General features: G+C 41.6%; 1 long non-coding RNA gene across 1 annotated transcript; it reads left to right on the plus strand.

Annotated features, from left to right (window-relative positions):
• The first annotated feature begins 783 nt into the window (after positions 1–783).
• Positions 784–14828, plus strand: LOC132541307 (uncharacterized). The gene is made up of 3 exons (XR_009552468.1): positions 784–869; positions 6169–6357; positions 14576–14828. It is a non-coding gene; the product is annotated as an uncharacterized LOC132541307 (long non-coding RNA).
• The last annotated feature ends 1565 nt before the right edge of the window (positions 14829–16393 follow it).

Consider the following 16393-nt stretch of genomic DNA (forward strand, 5'->3'; position numbering starts at 1 on the left):
TTCATAAGTTAGGGGAAAATATATACCTTAAAGCAAAAGTACACAATAGCAAAAGTGACCCAATACGTGCAGCAAGCAAGTAGAAAGACCTAAAAATGACAACGTAAAGTATTTAATCAAATAATTTCTACCTGCAGGGGAGAGCTTCGCAAGTGGTGAAGCAGTGCTGCAGGTGTCTCTCTTTCTCTGTCTCTCTCCCTCTCTACCTCACCCTTCCCTCTTGGTTTCTGGCTGTCTCTATCCAATAAATAAAGATAATTAAAATTAAAAAATACTAGTATCTGGATTCCACCACCACATGTAACCATTTAATTGACATGAGGTGTGGCTTGTGCATCAGAATTTCTGACAGTCGAGCACAGAATCCTAATGTGCAGGTGAGTGGAGAGTCACTGATTATAAACAGAAGTCATGAGGCTGCTGACTTTTGCAAGGGAGAGCTCTCACAGTAAGTTGGTACAGTTCTGTGTGGTAGGAAAAATACTAGAAGACTTGTGATCCTATTTTTTTTTTTATTCTTGAATAAGTAGACCATAACCTTCTCTTGTTTTTTCCAGCGGAACTTCTTAGAAAATATGCCAAAAGTAAACAGGTGTGCAATTAACCTTGCAAATCAATTGATTCCGTGTTCTTATATTCTATGTGCTAATTGTGTGTGACCAAAAACAAAGGTTTGGAACTGGATCTCCCCAATTGCTCATTACTATTCTATGCTTGGTTAAAACTCTTACATCATCCAACAATGGAATGTGATCCAAGTAAGAGGAAAACAAAAACATTTGCACTGGTACTAGAATTGAAGAGAGAATGACAAAGATCAAAACAACTTGTACTTTTCCCAACCTAATGAGACCTGATTCATTTTATAGGTAAGAACTCTAATTCTCTCAAAGAACATAGTAGATGTAAATTTTCTGGATGTGTAATTTCTAGATGCACAATTTGCTTTGATTAGATCCAAATCCTGTTTATTATTATTTACTTAATATTTAATATTTTAATACTGGTATAAATTTAATTATTTACTTAATACAGTGAATACAACTCACAATGTCCATTATCAGAATTCTTGCCCAGGGCATCTTAGTAAAAAATAATTATAATTTAAAAAAACAAGTACACATTTGTTTAGGGTGCCTATACATTGAAATTGCTGCTATTTCTACAAGGCCATCATCCTATTCCTCCAACTCACAGTAATTCTGTCTCAAATTTCTTCTATAAGGTTTGAAATCTGAAGGAGCTAATGTCCTTCTCAGGGCCCAATAATATAATCCTAACATAGAAATTCAGTGAGTCCTATCTTCTTCACCATAACTGGACACAAGATTCATGCAGAGCATATCTAAGTCAATACTCAAACTATTTTTGAAATTGTAAGGGAAAATAAATGCTTTTTAAATAGTATTTCTGAAAGGATATGCTACTTGCTCAACACTTCAGACAACCTGTATGACAGCAGATATAGAGGGTGTGCTTAAGAATTGAACCAACAGAGTCAATGAGTTAGTTTGGTCTTGGTGGTATTATTTATTTACTTACTGGCTAGAGATAGAGAGAAATTGGGATAGAAGGAGGAGATAGAGAAGGAAAAAGAGATGTCTGTAGCACTGCTTCACCATTTGTGAAGCTTTTCCCATACAGGTGGGGACAAGGGGCTGGGGCTTGAATCTGGGCCCAAATATGCACTAATCCATATGCACCACTGCTTGACCTCTCTGGTGTTATTTTTTAATATTATTTATGTATTTTGTAATTTAATGAGAGAGAGAGAGAGATGCAGAGACAAAGACCAGAGCACCAGTTTGTGGTGGTGCTGGGGATTGAAGCTGGGACCTTAGAGCCTCAGGCACAAAACTCTTTCACAGAACCATATGCTATCTCTCCAGTCACCCCCACCCCCCTTTTTTAGCTCCTATATCCAGCAGTGGCTAAATCCAAAGTAATCTTGGCTTTTTCTTCAATTCTCTGTACTAACACATTCCCTTTATAAATGGATGATATTTAAGTTTTTGCACATTGAAACTTAAAGAACCCTTAAAAACACAGGTGTCTTTGAACAAAACAAAACTTGATTGTTTGGTCATGTATTCTGTAAATGTAGCTTGGCAGACTTCTAGTCATTTATAATAAATTTCTTTGTTGGCATTTGGATGCAGATCCTTGCTATAGTTACTTGGAAATTATAAAGCCTTGTTGCTTTAAAACTAATTCTCTACATTGCTACATATAATGATTTCATTTGAATTGGGTTTGAGCCCCTGGTCCCCACCTGCAGGGGCAAAGCTTTGAGAGTGGTAAAGCAGTGATGCAGGCGTCTCTCTGTCTCTCTCCCTCTCTATCTCCTCCTACCCTCTCAATTTTTGGCTGTCTCCAATAAATAAATAAAGATGATAAAAAATGTTTAAATTAAAACCAGATTTTAAAAATTGTTTGAAAATTGAAAATTTGCAGAAGAATTAACTTAGGCCACTACATTTCACCATGCACAAAAGTAAAAGTAAACTCCAAATAGATCAAAGATTTGGATATTAGACCAGAAACTATCAAATATTTAGAGAAAACCTTGGCAGAACTATTTTCAGTGCAACCTTCCTCAATCACTCTAAGTCTAACCATGTCAGATAAAGTAAGGACTACAAAAGCTGGATAAGAGCAAGAGACCCACACACTTTAATGATAGTCCTTTTGGTCACTACCAGACCATCTCATCATCCGGGGCCGTAGTCAAGGAACCCTGAGATTCTCACATAGATATGATGAGTCTAGACCCCCAACAGATCCCTTTCTCTACCATCACTGGTCATCTTCATCAGGAACAACATCATAAACCCTTTTTTTTTTTTTTTTGCCCTCAGGGTTATTGCTGGGGCTCAGTGACTGCACTATGAATCCACCGCTCCTGGAGGCCATTTTTTCTCTTTGGTTGCCCTTGTTGTTAATCAGTGTTGTACTTACTATTATTGTCGTCATTGTTGTTGGATAAGACAGAGAGAAATCAAGAGAGAAGGAGAAGACAGAGAGGAGGAGAGAAAGATAGACACCTGAAGACCTGCTTCACCTCCTGTGAAGCAACTCCCCTGCAGGTGGGGAGCCGGGGGCTCGAACCGGGAGCCTTATACCAGTCCTTGCGTTTTGCGCCATGTGTGCTTAACCCACAGTGCTACTGCCCGCCTCCCTCGCCCCCCCCCCCCCCGTAAACCCTTTTGTGTACCTCTACAGCCCTCAATGTAGAAGAACAATGGTAGAAACTGTCCAACTCTCCAGAGGGAAGCTGGGTCAACATACTTTGCCATTGGAGAAAGACTGGTCGTGAAATGAGTGCAGCCTAGAATGTTCCTAGCTATGACCATGGAATGTGAGCTCAGAGAGACAGGGATGCAGAGGTCACACAGGCTCCTGTGCTTAATATGAATAGACATGGGGCCTAGGTCAGATCCATGGGTTTACAGTCGATGGTATTTATATTCTTTTCCTATATTTGGGAGCTACCTCTGCCATGATTCAGCTTTTTAGTCCCCTGATATCATCTAACCAGACAATACTTTCAGCCCATATTAACTACTGGGCTCAGGCAAAAATTAGTAAAGTCATGGGCCCCTTGGAATATACCTAAAATAGATTCCCTAGTTTCTTCCAACACAAAGACTCCAAATCTCATCTGCTTTATTCTTACCTTTAGGTTCCTGATTATTAAACAATTTTTCCAGCTTTATATCTTAATGCTTTTCAGCCACAAAGTTTCAGTTGCTACCCTAATGCCAATCGGACTTCCCTGGGCAGATGACCTCACCAATATGTCTGGGCAACCCACCTCTCCAGAGCCTCACCCTATTAGGAAAAAATAGAAACAGGCTGGAGGTATGGATCAACCTGTCTACACCCATGTCCAGCAGAGAAAACTTCACAAGTGATGAAGCAGTGCTGCGAGTGTCTCTCTGTCTCTCTCTTACCAGGGCCTTCTCTGATCACATCACTTATTTGTTTATATTGTTTTCCTCAGATGAATCAGACATTGTCAATGAGTGATTTCACCACTCTGGGGCTTTTTTTGTTTGTTTTTAAGGCAGAAGCAGTGACAGGGAGAGAGAGAGATGTTTAAAGAGGGAGAGATGCCATCTCACCATAGCTGCTGTGACTTGAACGTAGACTATCGCTTGGCAAAGTTATTGCTCCTCTGGTCTCATTTCCAATCACATTGAAACAACAACTCCTGCACCCGCTCATACTCTATGTCCATATTGCTTATTTTACTCTCCTTCACACTGCTTATTTCACCAAAAATTATTCTGTTTGCTTATCATTCTTCTTGATTTTTAAATGATTTTGAAATTTTTAATGTTTTATTTATTTATTATTGTATAGAGACAGAGAGAAATTGAGAGGGGGGAGATATAGAGGGAGAGAGAGACAGAGACACCTGCAGCCCTGCTTCACCACTCGTGAAGCTTTCCCCCTGCAGGTGGGGACCAGGGGCTTGAACCTGGATCCTTGTACACTGTAATGTATGCGCTTAACCAAGTGCGCCACTGCCTGGCCCCCTTCTTGATTTTTTAAAAACATATTCTCTACTGGAAGATACAATTTCACCTGAGCAAATATGCAATCTATTTTTTATTTTGTTTTAGTTTTTTTAATATTTACTTATTTATTCCCTTTTGTTGCCCTTGTCATTTTATTGTTGCAGTTGTTGATGTTGTTGTTGGATAGGACAGAAAGAAATGGAGAGAGGATAGGAAGACAGAGAGGGGGAGAGAAAGATAGATACCTGCAGACCTGTTTCACCACTTTTAAAGCGACTCCCCTGCAGGTGGGGAGCCGGGATCCTTACTCTGGTCCTTGTGCTTTGGGTCACCTGCGCTTAACCCAATGCACTACCACCTGACTCCCCGCAATCTGTTTTTTTTTTATCAGTGTCTTCTAGACAAATTCCTATGGAAAATTCTGAATTTCCAGATATTATTTTTTAAAAGTTATACATGAATAAAAACATTTGCATATGAAACAGCATGTAAGAGTTTTACAAGGACATATTAAACAGAATCACAAAATCTTTTTTGCACCGAAGTAAAAGACTCTGGGGTGTTTCGGAGGGTAGAGTTCAGGTCCTGGAACAGGATGGCGGAGGACCTAGTGGAGGTTGTACTGTTATGTGGAAAACTGAGAAATGTTATGCATGTTCAAACTATTGTATTTATTGTCAACTGTAAAACATTAATACCCCAAATAAAGAAATTTAAAAAAATTAATCCCCCAATAATTTTTTAAAAAATCTTTTAAGGAAAAGTATCAAACCTACACATTACAGTGTATAAGGACCTGGGTTCAACCCCCTGGTCCCTTACCTACCAGGAGAGAAGCTTCATGAGTGGAGAAATAGCACTGCAGGTCTCTCTCTGTCTCCCTCTCTCTTCCCCCTCCTTTTCTCTGTCTCTAACTAAAATAAATATTTAAAAAGAATGAAAAATAGCAGCAATGTTTTAAATCAAACAATTTATGAGAAATACAGTACTACAGAGGGTGGCTTTCTCAGAAATACATAGAAAGAGCAAGTCATTAGCTTACTACTGATGGTAGAAATACCCCCCAAAAGTTCTTTTAAATGCACTGTTTAAAAACGGGGCTGGGTGCTGGAGCTCCTGACAGAGCTCCTTACCATGCTCCAGGATGAAGGTTCCAAGCCCTGGTCCCACCTGCAGGGGGGGATACTTCACAAGTGACGAAGCAAGTCTGCAGGTGTTACTATTTCTCTCCACCTCCCTAAAATCCCCCTCACCTCTCAATTTCTTTCTGTCCTATCAAAGAAAACAGTAATAAAAAGAAAAGAGAGAGAGGAAAAATTGTCATTGGAAGTGGTGAATTCATAGTGCAGGCACCGAACCCTGGTGACAATAAAAAATAAAATAAAAACAAATAAAAAATAAAAATAAATAAATAGGTAGAAAAAAAAACCCTTCAAACTGTTACCTCACACAATTCTTTGTGCTGTGGTTGTAGTTTTAAGCGTGGGTAACAAACACTGTTTAAAACTTCTGCTTCTGACAACCAAGCTACATCAAAGAGAAAAAGTAGTGCATATCTGTATACTGGGAGTTGGACAGTATAATCAAGATTAGCAGCCAGAGAATAACGATAATAAAGAAACAGCTCGAGTTTCCTGTATTTCAGGAAGTTCTCCCTCTTCCATTCAAACGTTGCAGCAGTGAAACGTCGCTGCCGTGATCACTGCCGCAAAGCAGTTTGCTCCCGCATGCTGCTTAGCCAAGGACTTGAAGCAACAGGGAAAACAGGTTTGACCTGGCAGCATCATTTTCCTCATTTGACCCTGTGACTACGCCATACTGCTTTGGGATACGGGTCAGTCAATCAGCAGGTATTCATTCAGTGCTGACTTTGTGTTTAGAACTCTGATAACTCAGCAGGCTAATGCAGGTGCATGAAAGAAAAATAAGAGGTAAAATAACAAAAACAGATTGAAAAATAGTGTTAAATTCAAAATCTTTAGTACAAAGCAGATGATTATATATCCATGCGTGGATGTTTAAAGAATCATCCACACGTCAATTCTATTGATTTGAATGGAATGTACGTATGAAAAAATAACTATGTGCATTAGATAAATGTATTTAAAATATTTTATAGGACATACTACAAAAATAAATAAGATAACAAAAATAAAATACTTCAATTTTTTTATTATTTTTTTTTTACCTTCAGAGTTATTGCTGGGGCTCAGTGCCTGTACTACAAATCCACTGCTCCTGGAGGCCATTTTTTCCCTTTAATTGCCCTTGTTGTTTATTGTTGTTGTTCTTATTATTGTTGTTATTACTGTCGTTGTTGTAGGATAGGAAAGAAAGAAATCAAGAGGAGAGGGGAAGAGAGAGAGGGGAGATAAAGACAGACACCTGCAAACCTGCTTCACCACTTGTGAAGTGACCCCCCTTACAGGTGGGGAGCTGGGAGTTCAAACCAGGATCCTTACGCTGGTCCTTGTGCTTCACGCCAGGTGCGCTTAACCCACTACAGTACCGCCCGGCTCCCTTAATTTTTTAAAAAAATATGTATTTATTTATTGGATAGAGAAAGCAAAGGAGATGATAGAGAGAGACAGAGAGACCCCTGCAACACTGCTTCACCACTCACAAAGCTTTCTCCCTGCTGTTGGGGACCGGGGCTTGAACCTGCGTCCTTGCACACTGTAGCATGTTCACTCAACCAGGTGTGCTGTTTTTTTTTTGTGGGACCACCCAGTCCCACAAAAATAAAGTACTTTAACTATTATTTTTCGAGTGTAAAGCATAGGGATGGTAAAACTGTTTATTATAATGTTCAAGAATCCCATGCACCACCCCTCTCCCAAATGTATTTCTCTTAAAATCAACTGGTTATTTTAATTTTTTTTTTGAAGTTTAAATATGTCATCCAGTCAAGTATTATCAGATAATGCCCAGAACCATGGTAATTCCCAAATATACTTTAGAGGCAAAAGAAGAGTGTGTCAAGACCATATCAGAGAAGACTCAATTACTGTGGCCATCTGACATTTACACTCAAAGGCTGTCACCTCTTATTTCAGCAATTTTCACATTCTTTTTTTCTTCTTCATTCTGATCAGAGCACTACTCAGCACAGACATAAGGAGTGCTGGGGCTTAAACCTGAGACTTCTGGTGTACAAGTCTGTGTACTTGGGATGCATTGGATCGACCTTCTCGTGGTGCATCCCGTGAGTACCCATTCATTGGGGAAACTGATGATCCTTCCTAGCCGACTGAATCCACATGGATCCCAGTCACTTTCAAAGCCAGCAACAAGCAGCTCCTGACAGCTTTCAACCTGACGCTGTTGACTGGCTACGGAAGAAGGGCAAATGCTAGAAGAAGAAGCCTGTGTACTACTTTTGGGCTGTCTGCTCAGCCCTTCATTTTGTATTCTTGACCTTCAGACTTCCTCTTCCAACCTCTCATTCCTGTTTCTGGTTCAATAGAGACCAGGCCAAGTGTCAGCATCTGTAGAAATGTCAGAGTTGAATATTTTATTTTATGTGTGTCAAGTCCTCATAAGCCCAAACCTTTGACATATGAAGCTGCTGTATTCTTATACCTTGATAAATACCAGTAAGGTTCTTGAGATGCAGCAGAAAATTTTTACACTCTTTAGTCACCTCACAGTGATCCTAACTCCTTTGTTAGAGAGGGTAATTGCAGGGAACAGAAGTATAATCAGACTTATTGCGCTTTTCCTCCCGTGTCAAGCGTGTACTCGTTTAATGAAGTGTTCAGTATAACTGTATTATTTATGTTTAAAAATGAGAAAATAGGCAGTATTCTCAATTTAAAAGTAGGTGCCTTTCTCATTCTTGCATTTTTTTGGTTTGTTTTATTAATTCTTTCTCCCTATAAAATAGGTTCAGGCTCTGAATTCACTTGTTGCCCTGCTCTCTATCTCCCCTACTTTTAAAAAGAAAAATGATTGCATTATTATTTATTTCACAGACACTGTCTCTTGTGCATGTGCAATTTCACTGCTTTCCAGGTTTTTCATTCAGATAGAGAGACAGTCAGAGGTAGAGAGAAAGAAAGAGGGAGAGACAGCACAATACAGGAGCATTGGATCGACCTTCCCGTGGTGCATCTCGTGAGTACCCATTCATTGGGGAAACTGACGATCCTTCCTAGCCGATTGAATCCACATGGATCCCAATCACTTTCAAAGCCAGCAACAAGCAGCTCCTGACAGCTTTCAAGCTGTTGGTCCTGCTCTTCGAGTCCTCCAACTTAATGTTGAGGGGCTGTCCTTTGCCAAACGCGTTCTTATTGGTCAATTGGCGATACAGCATCAGGCAGATGTTATCTGCCTACAAGAAACACATATAGCAGTCGATGAAGCTGCTCGATTCACCATCAGTGGATTCGATTTAATATGCTATAATCTCCATCCTAAACACGGCCGAGCCATCTACGCCAAATCATGTCTTGCGGACGTTTACCATATGGCCTCTTCGACCTTCTACGACTCCATTACTATTGGAACTATTCAGCTCATCAACGTATATAAGCCTCCCAGTGCCTCATGGGATCCTGCCTAGCCCGAATCGCCCAGCCGTTTACGTTGGAGACTTTAATAGTCACCACCAAGACTGGGGATATTCCTCCACTCATGCTGACGGCTCTATCTTAGCCGACTGGGCTTCAGCGAATGACCTCTCCCTATTATACGATCCCAAACAGCCAGGCTCTTTTCACAGTGCTAGATGGAATAAAGACTCGTCCCCCGACCTGTGCTGGATTAGCACAGTCAACAGCCAAGCCTTTCCCGCTACGAGACAAGTTCTCAAGATCTTCCCGCACAGTCATCACCGCACAGCTATCATCCACATTGGTCTCCAGCTCCCACTGATTCTGTGCTCGGAGAAACTAAGATGGAACTTTCGGAAAGCAAACTGGCGTCTGTTCAGTGATCTTACCAACAAATCTATTCCTGCAATTCCAATTAAGTCTATCCCCTCTGAAGTTTCCTACAGGCGCTTCCGCCAAGCCATCTTCAAAGCAGCTTCCCAAACCATTCCTCGTGGGAGACGTGCTAACTATACGCCTTGTCTTGATGCTGAATGCGAGCAACTACTAAAGCAGTATGATGAGTCGGGCGACCCAGATGTGGCTGACCATCTCATTGCCTCCCTGAATGCAGCACGTCAAGCCCGCTGGCAACAACTCACGGAAAGTCTGAACTTCAGCCACTCAAGTAGGAAGGCTTGGAAGCTTCTTCACAGACTGGGTGCTGGTAGCCAACCCCCTCCCGTCTCCCATCCTCCCGTATCTCCAAACTCAGTGGCCAGTCACCTAACTCAAGTTGGACGTGCTAAGATCAACCCAGTCTGGAAAAGAGAAATTTCCCATGAGTGGTCATCCCACTTCCGGTTATCTTGTCCATCTCCAAAACTCTCTCCCTTTACACTGTCTGAACTGGAAGACACTTTGAAGAGGGTTTAAACCAGGAACAGCTGCTGGCTATGATAACATCATCCCAGAACTCATTCTTAACCTGGGTCCCGCGGCAAAGAAGTGGCTCGCTTCATTCCTGTCCCACATCTTGGAATCTGAGTCTATGCCCAAAGTTTGGTGTCGTGCGAAGATTATAGTGGTTTTGAAACCAAACAAAGACCCAACACTGGCCGCCAGCTATAGACCAATTTCTCTCCTCTCTGTGTGTTACAAACTCCTTGAGAGGCTGCTTCTGTCACGTATTTCTCCTCTTACAGAGAAATTCCTATCACCTGCCCAGGCTGGTTTCCGCCCAGGAAGATCTACCTGCGAACAAGCCCTGGCCCTCTCAACTTACATTGAAAATGGATTCCAGAAGAATTTAAAGATGGGTGCTGTCTTTGTTGATCTCACAGCAGCCTATGACACGGTTTGGCATCGTGGTCTCCTAGTCAAGATCTCAAGATGCCTGCCTCCATGGGTGGCCAACACTATATCCTTTCTTCTCCAAAACAGAAGATTCCGGGTGCATCTGGGTGACAAGTCTAGCAGATGGAGACTTGTCTCAAGTGGCCTCCCCCAGGGCTCTGTTCTGGCTCCTACGCTATTGAATATTTACATCGATGACCTCCCAGAAACTTCTTCAAGGAAGTTCATCTACGCCGATGACATCTGCTGTGCAACTCAGGCATCCAAGTTCGACATCCTTGAGGAAACACTCACGAAAGACATGTCTCTGATATCTGATTACTGTAAAAAATGGCGACTAATCCCTAGCACTGCAAAAACGGTATCATCTGTTTTCCATCTACACCATGCCTCGGCCTCGCATGAGCTTAATGTGCAGCTTGGCGATATGAGAATCCAGCATGAAGCCCAGACAGTCTATCTTGGCGTTACTCTCGATCGCACCCTGTCATTTCACGAACATCTCATAAAAACTACAACAAAGGTGGGCGTGAGGAATCACATCATTGCAAGACTGGCCAGCTCCTCATGGGGTGCGAGCGCTTCCACACTATGATCATCCTCTCTGGCATTATGCTATTCCACTGCAGAATACTGTGCCCCAGTATGGTTCCGTAGCCCCCATGTCCACTTGGTCGACTCCGAATTATATTCCTCCATGAGGATAACTTCTGGCACCATCCATTCCACCCCGGTTCCATGGCTGCCAGTTCTTAGCAACATCGCCCTGCCAGATATTCGTCGGGATGCGGCATCATCTAAGTTCATTTCCCACGTCTATGCTCGACTGGACCTGCCAATATACGCGGATATCTTCGCCCACCCTGTCCAACACTTGACGTCTCGTCACCCAATCTGGTCCCCTACACCTACGCTGAACTTCTCTGTTCCAGTCTCTTGGAAACAGAGTTGGCAGTCAGCTGAGGTAAAGAACAAACACCTCATCACAGACCCCTGCAAGCGTCAACCCGGCTTTGACCTAGTACGTTATGATTGGGCCCTCCTCAATCGCTATCGAACAGGCCATGGCCGGTGCGCCGCTGCTATGTTCCATCGCTGGGGAGCCAGAGACGACCCGAACTGCCCCTGCGGCTCCAGACAGACTATGACCCACATGGTCAACGACTGCCACCTCTCCAGATTCAAAGGAGGTCTCGAAACTTTACATCAGGCTCAACCTGACGCTGTTGACTGGCTATGGAAGAAGGGCAAACACTAGAAGAAGAAGCACAGGAGCATTCTTCAGTGCCATAGCACCTTTCATGTGTTACTGGGATTCTAACCTAAGTCTCATAGGTGGTGTGTGCATGCCCTACCTGATATGCCCCCAAATTTTCTTTTTCAAACAATTGTGTTTTATTTATTTATTTATCATGAGACAGAAAGATAGGCCAGACCACTGCTCTGGCGTATGCAGTGCCAGGAATGGAAATTGGAGCCTCAAACACCACGTTCTGTGTCCTACCCCCATATGGGAATGGGGAAAAGCATACAAGAAGGTCCCACTTTCTCCTGTTTCTCTGGCTTCCTAAAAAAGAAAAAAAAAAAAAAACCTTTCCTTTTAATTCCCAACTTCTTTTTTATATCTCATTTTCTCACATTTTTTTCTGTCAAGTAATCAAAGACTTTCCTGCTTCCAAAGTCTTTGAGGTCCTTTGAGTTCTCACCTGAGTTGTTTTTGGATGGATGATGACTGATTTACTTGAGAAACCTATGCTTCCCCTATTACTGGATACAAATTCCCTGACAACTTTTTTGTTTTCTTTACTCACGGTTGCTATTTAAACATTGATATCTCTTCTTTTACACTACAATGTTTCCCTAGCTAACTGTGTATGCTAATCACATCTCAATCTACGTATCCCTGCTTACATTTTATATCTCTACCCTACATCTTTTCCACCATCTTTTCCATTAAGTTGTCTACTTTCTAACTCCATGTTGCCATTCCAGAAAAAAAAGAAATCAAATGCATTATGTCTGAAGCTGGCTCAGGAATGCTTATTAATCACCAAGTTGGAGAATCACCTCTTTCATGAAACTTGACTGGTAAAAATAACTACTGAAGACTGCTTTCTAAAATCTTTAGGAGCCTGCGCAGATAACACAAGTAGCAGTGAATTGTATAGGAAACACATGTCCCAGAGGGAGAGAAGAGAAGATGCTAAGAAAAAGTTTGAGGGTGGGGTGGGGTGGGGAGGGGAGATCAGAAGAAATGCAGTGTGACCAGAACACTAGGTCAAAGGGACAATGAAATCAGAAAAAGGTAAAGAAGGTGATATTCTAACATTGTAGGCAGTGACAAAGATGTTTACTATATATGCTAACTACAAGGGGAGTCAGAAATATCTAAAGCTGGAAGAGACCAACAGACCTTATGTTGCAAAATGACTGTAGTGTAAAGAAATTTTGGAGAAGCTGAAGAGGCAACTATAACGTTAGGAAGCTATTATAACACTCAAGCTACAAAGTAATTGTGACTTATCTTGGGTAGGTAATAGAGATGAAGAACAGAGTGGACTGCTCTTAAACCTTTTTTTTTTCTTCACTTATTTTGAGAGACCAAAGACCACAATGGCACATGCAATGGAGCCTGGAACCTCAAGTGGTCAAGTCCTGTGTTCTACCCACTGAGCCATTTCCCCAGCCATGAGTCAGAATTTTTGACAAATTCTCTCTTGCAAGAAAACATGTGAGACTATGTTACTCTATTAAAGCAACAATCTGTTTCAGGATGTTCCACGGTCATTATTGGCTGCATCCTGTGACCATCTGGAGATCAGAATGACCAGCCAAGCCTTGTGTCTTCACACACATACACACAAAAACAACTTTTACAAAATCCATTGGCATGTCCCTCAAAGTTTTCTGTGTTAATTGAACTCTCCTGACCTTGGGAAAAATGCTTTGCCCACAGAAAACTTTTCAGCCAATTGAACTTTTAAAGGTCACAGGGACTCTGGCTTCAAATGTCATTGTGTGTGTGTGTGTGTGTGTGTGTGTGTGTGTGTCTATTTTCTTTAACTCCAAGTTCTACATTTTCTTGCAGAGAACAAGAAAAGCAGAGATCAATGATGAAAATGGACTTTAGATGCTAAACTAGTCAGTTTTGCTTTCAATTCAGAGCTTTAGACCTGGTTACAAAGAAACTTAAAAAGTCAGTTTGTAGGGCTTGAGTGGTGGCATACCTGGCTGGTGCACGTTACAAAACGTGAGGATCCGGGTTCAAACCCCTGGTCCTCACCTGCAGGGGGAAAACTTTGCAAGTGGTGAGCCAGTGTTGCTAGTATCTCTCTGTTTCTTTCTCTCTCTATCACCCTTGTTCCCCATGTCTGTCTCTATCCAGTAAATGAATAAAAATGATAAAAAAAATTAGTTTGTAATGTTCATTCCCTAACTAGCTATTAAAACTTTATTATGATCATGGCTCCATATCACATGTTATGGATGACAAAGCTGTCACCCTCCAAGAAACTCACTATCAGCCTATAGAAGACTTTCTGTTAATAATTTACCGGTTAAACCCCCTCTCCATGTCTATTGCACACACCTCAGTTTTTCAAATATCACAAGAAAAGTGAAGGTTTAAATACTACCTCTTTATATAATTCAAAACCAAATCACAATCTGCAATTTTCTAGTGGATAAGATCTGCATAATCTCAATTAATCTGATTGGCTTTCTTCTTACTATCCAACCTATACCTATCTATTAGTTACCAGTTTTCTCTTAGCCTAGTTCTATGTTGTAGCTAAAATAATTCCTTGGAACTTATTTATAAAACATAAAACTATAATAACCAAATATTTAAAAAATAGGACAAAATAAAACTTTTAATTTAATTGGTAAAATATAATTTTAGTGGTCTGGGAGGTGGTGCAGTGACTAAGGCACTAGACTCTCAAGCATGAGGTTCTGAGTTCAGTCCCCAGCAGCACATGTACCAGAGTGATGTCAGGTTCTTTCTCTCTCTCTACTATCTTTCTTATTAACAAATAAGTTAAATACTTAAAAAAAATAAAATATAAAAACTTTTAGCTGAGACCACCTTTAAATATTTAGTTAATAGTTACTTTATTTTTCTCTTTCTTTTTCTCTTTCTTTTTTCTATTTCATTTGTAGGATGGAGAGAAATTGAGAAGAAAGGGGGATAGAGAGGGACAGAAAGAAAGACACCTGTAACACTGCCTCTCTGCTCATGAAGCTTCCCTATTCCAGGCTGGGACTGGGAGCTTGAGCCCAAGTCCTTACACATGGTAATGTGTGTACTCAGCTGGGTATGCCACCACACAGCCCCCAACTTTAAATATTTTCAAAGAAACTCAATAAGATTTTGGATCACCTAATGAAAAAAGGAAAAGTCTTCAATTTTCAATTGCCTTCCAATTCTCTGGAACTTTTAGGGCTTACTGAATTTATTTCTTACAGTCAGATTAGTACTGACCTGGGAAGTGGTGCAGTAGATAAAGCACTCAACTATCAAGCATGAGGCTCTGAGTGTGACCCCTGGCATTGCACGTACCAGAGTGATATTCGGATTTTCTCTCTCTCTCCTTTTCTCTTCCTTTCTTTTCCTTCCTTCCTTCCTTCCTTTCTTTCTTTCTTTCTTTCTTTCTTTCTTTCTTTCTTTTTGTGTGTATATTATTCTGTATCAAGTTCTAAATGCCTGGTGTATACTTCGTTTTCTCTTTTTCTTTCCTCCTTCCTTCTTTCCTTCCTTCTTTATTTTTTATTTTATTTTGCCTCTAGGGTTATCACTGGAGCTCAGTGAAGGCACTACTAATCCATTGCTTCTGGCAGCCATTTTATCCATTTTATTCTTCTAAGAAAGAGAAAGAAAAGAAAGAAAGAAAGAAAGAAAGAAAGGAAGGAGGGAAGGAGGGAGGGAGGGAAAGAGGAAGGGAAGAGAGAGAGAGAAGGGAAGAAAGGGAAATCTTTTTAAAAATCATATTAGTGGGGGCCGGGAAGTAGTGCAGCAGGTTAAGCGCACATGGGGTGAAGCACAAGGACCAGCATAAGGATCCCAGTTTGAGGCCCGGGCTCCCCACCTGCAAAGGGGTCACTTCACAGCCGCCTATGAAGCAGGTCTGCAGGTGTCTATCTTTCTCTCCCCCTCTGTCTTCCTGTCCTCTCTCAATTTCTCTCTGTCCTATCCAACAACAACGGCAGCAATAACAACAATAATAATCACCAGGTTCCAGATGCCACCAGGATGCTGGCCAGGCTTCCCTGGATTAAAGACCCCACCAATGTGTCCTGGAGACACACCTTACTAGGACATACCTTACTAGGGAAAGAGAGAGGCAGACTGGGAGTATGGACCGACCAGTCAACAACGCCCATGTTCAGCGGGGAAGCAATTACAGAAGCCAGACCTTCTACCTTCTGCAACCCTCAATGACCCTGGGTCCATGCTCCCAGAGGGATAGAGAATGGGAAAGCTATCATGGGAGGGGGTGGGTTATGGGGATTGGGTGGTGGGAATTGTGTGGAGTTGTACCCCTCCTACCTTATGTTTTTGTTCATTAATCCTTTCTTAAATAAAAAATTTAAATATATATATATATATATATATATATATATATATATACATATTGCTCAACAATTTGTTTGGCTTCGTATGTTAACTCTCTTTTCAATCACCAGGTTCCAGATGCCACCAGGATGCTGACCAGGCTTCCCTGGATTGAAGACCCCACCAATGTGTCCTGGAGCTCAGCTTCCCCAGTGACACACCCTACTAGGGAAAGAGAGAGGCAGACTGGGAGTATGGACCGACCAGTCAACGCCAATGTTCAGCAGGGAAGCAATTACAGAAGCCAGACCTTCTACCTTCTGCAACCCTCAATGACCCTGGGTCCATGCTCCCAGAGGGCTAGAGAATGGGAAAGCTATCAGGGGAGGGGGTGGGTTATGGAGATTGGGTGGTGGGAACTGTGT

Source organism: Erinaceus europaeus, chromosome 11 (assembly GCF_950295315.1).
Source record: "Erinaceus europaeus chromosome 11, mEriEur2.1, whole genome shotgun sequence".
Classification (NCBI taxonomy): Eukaryota; Metazoa; Chordata; class Mammalia; order Eulipotyphla; family Erinaceidae; genus Erinaceus; species Erinaceus europaeus.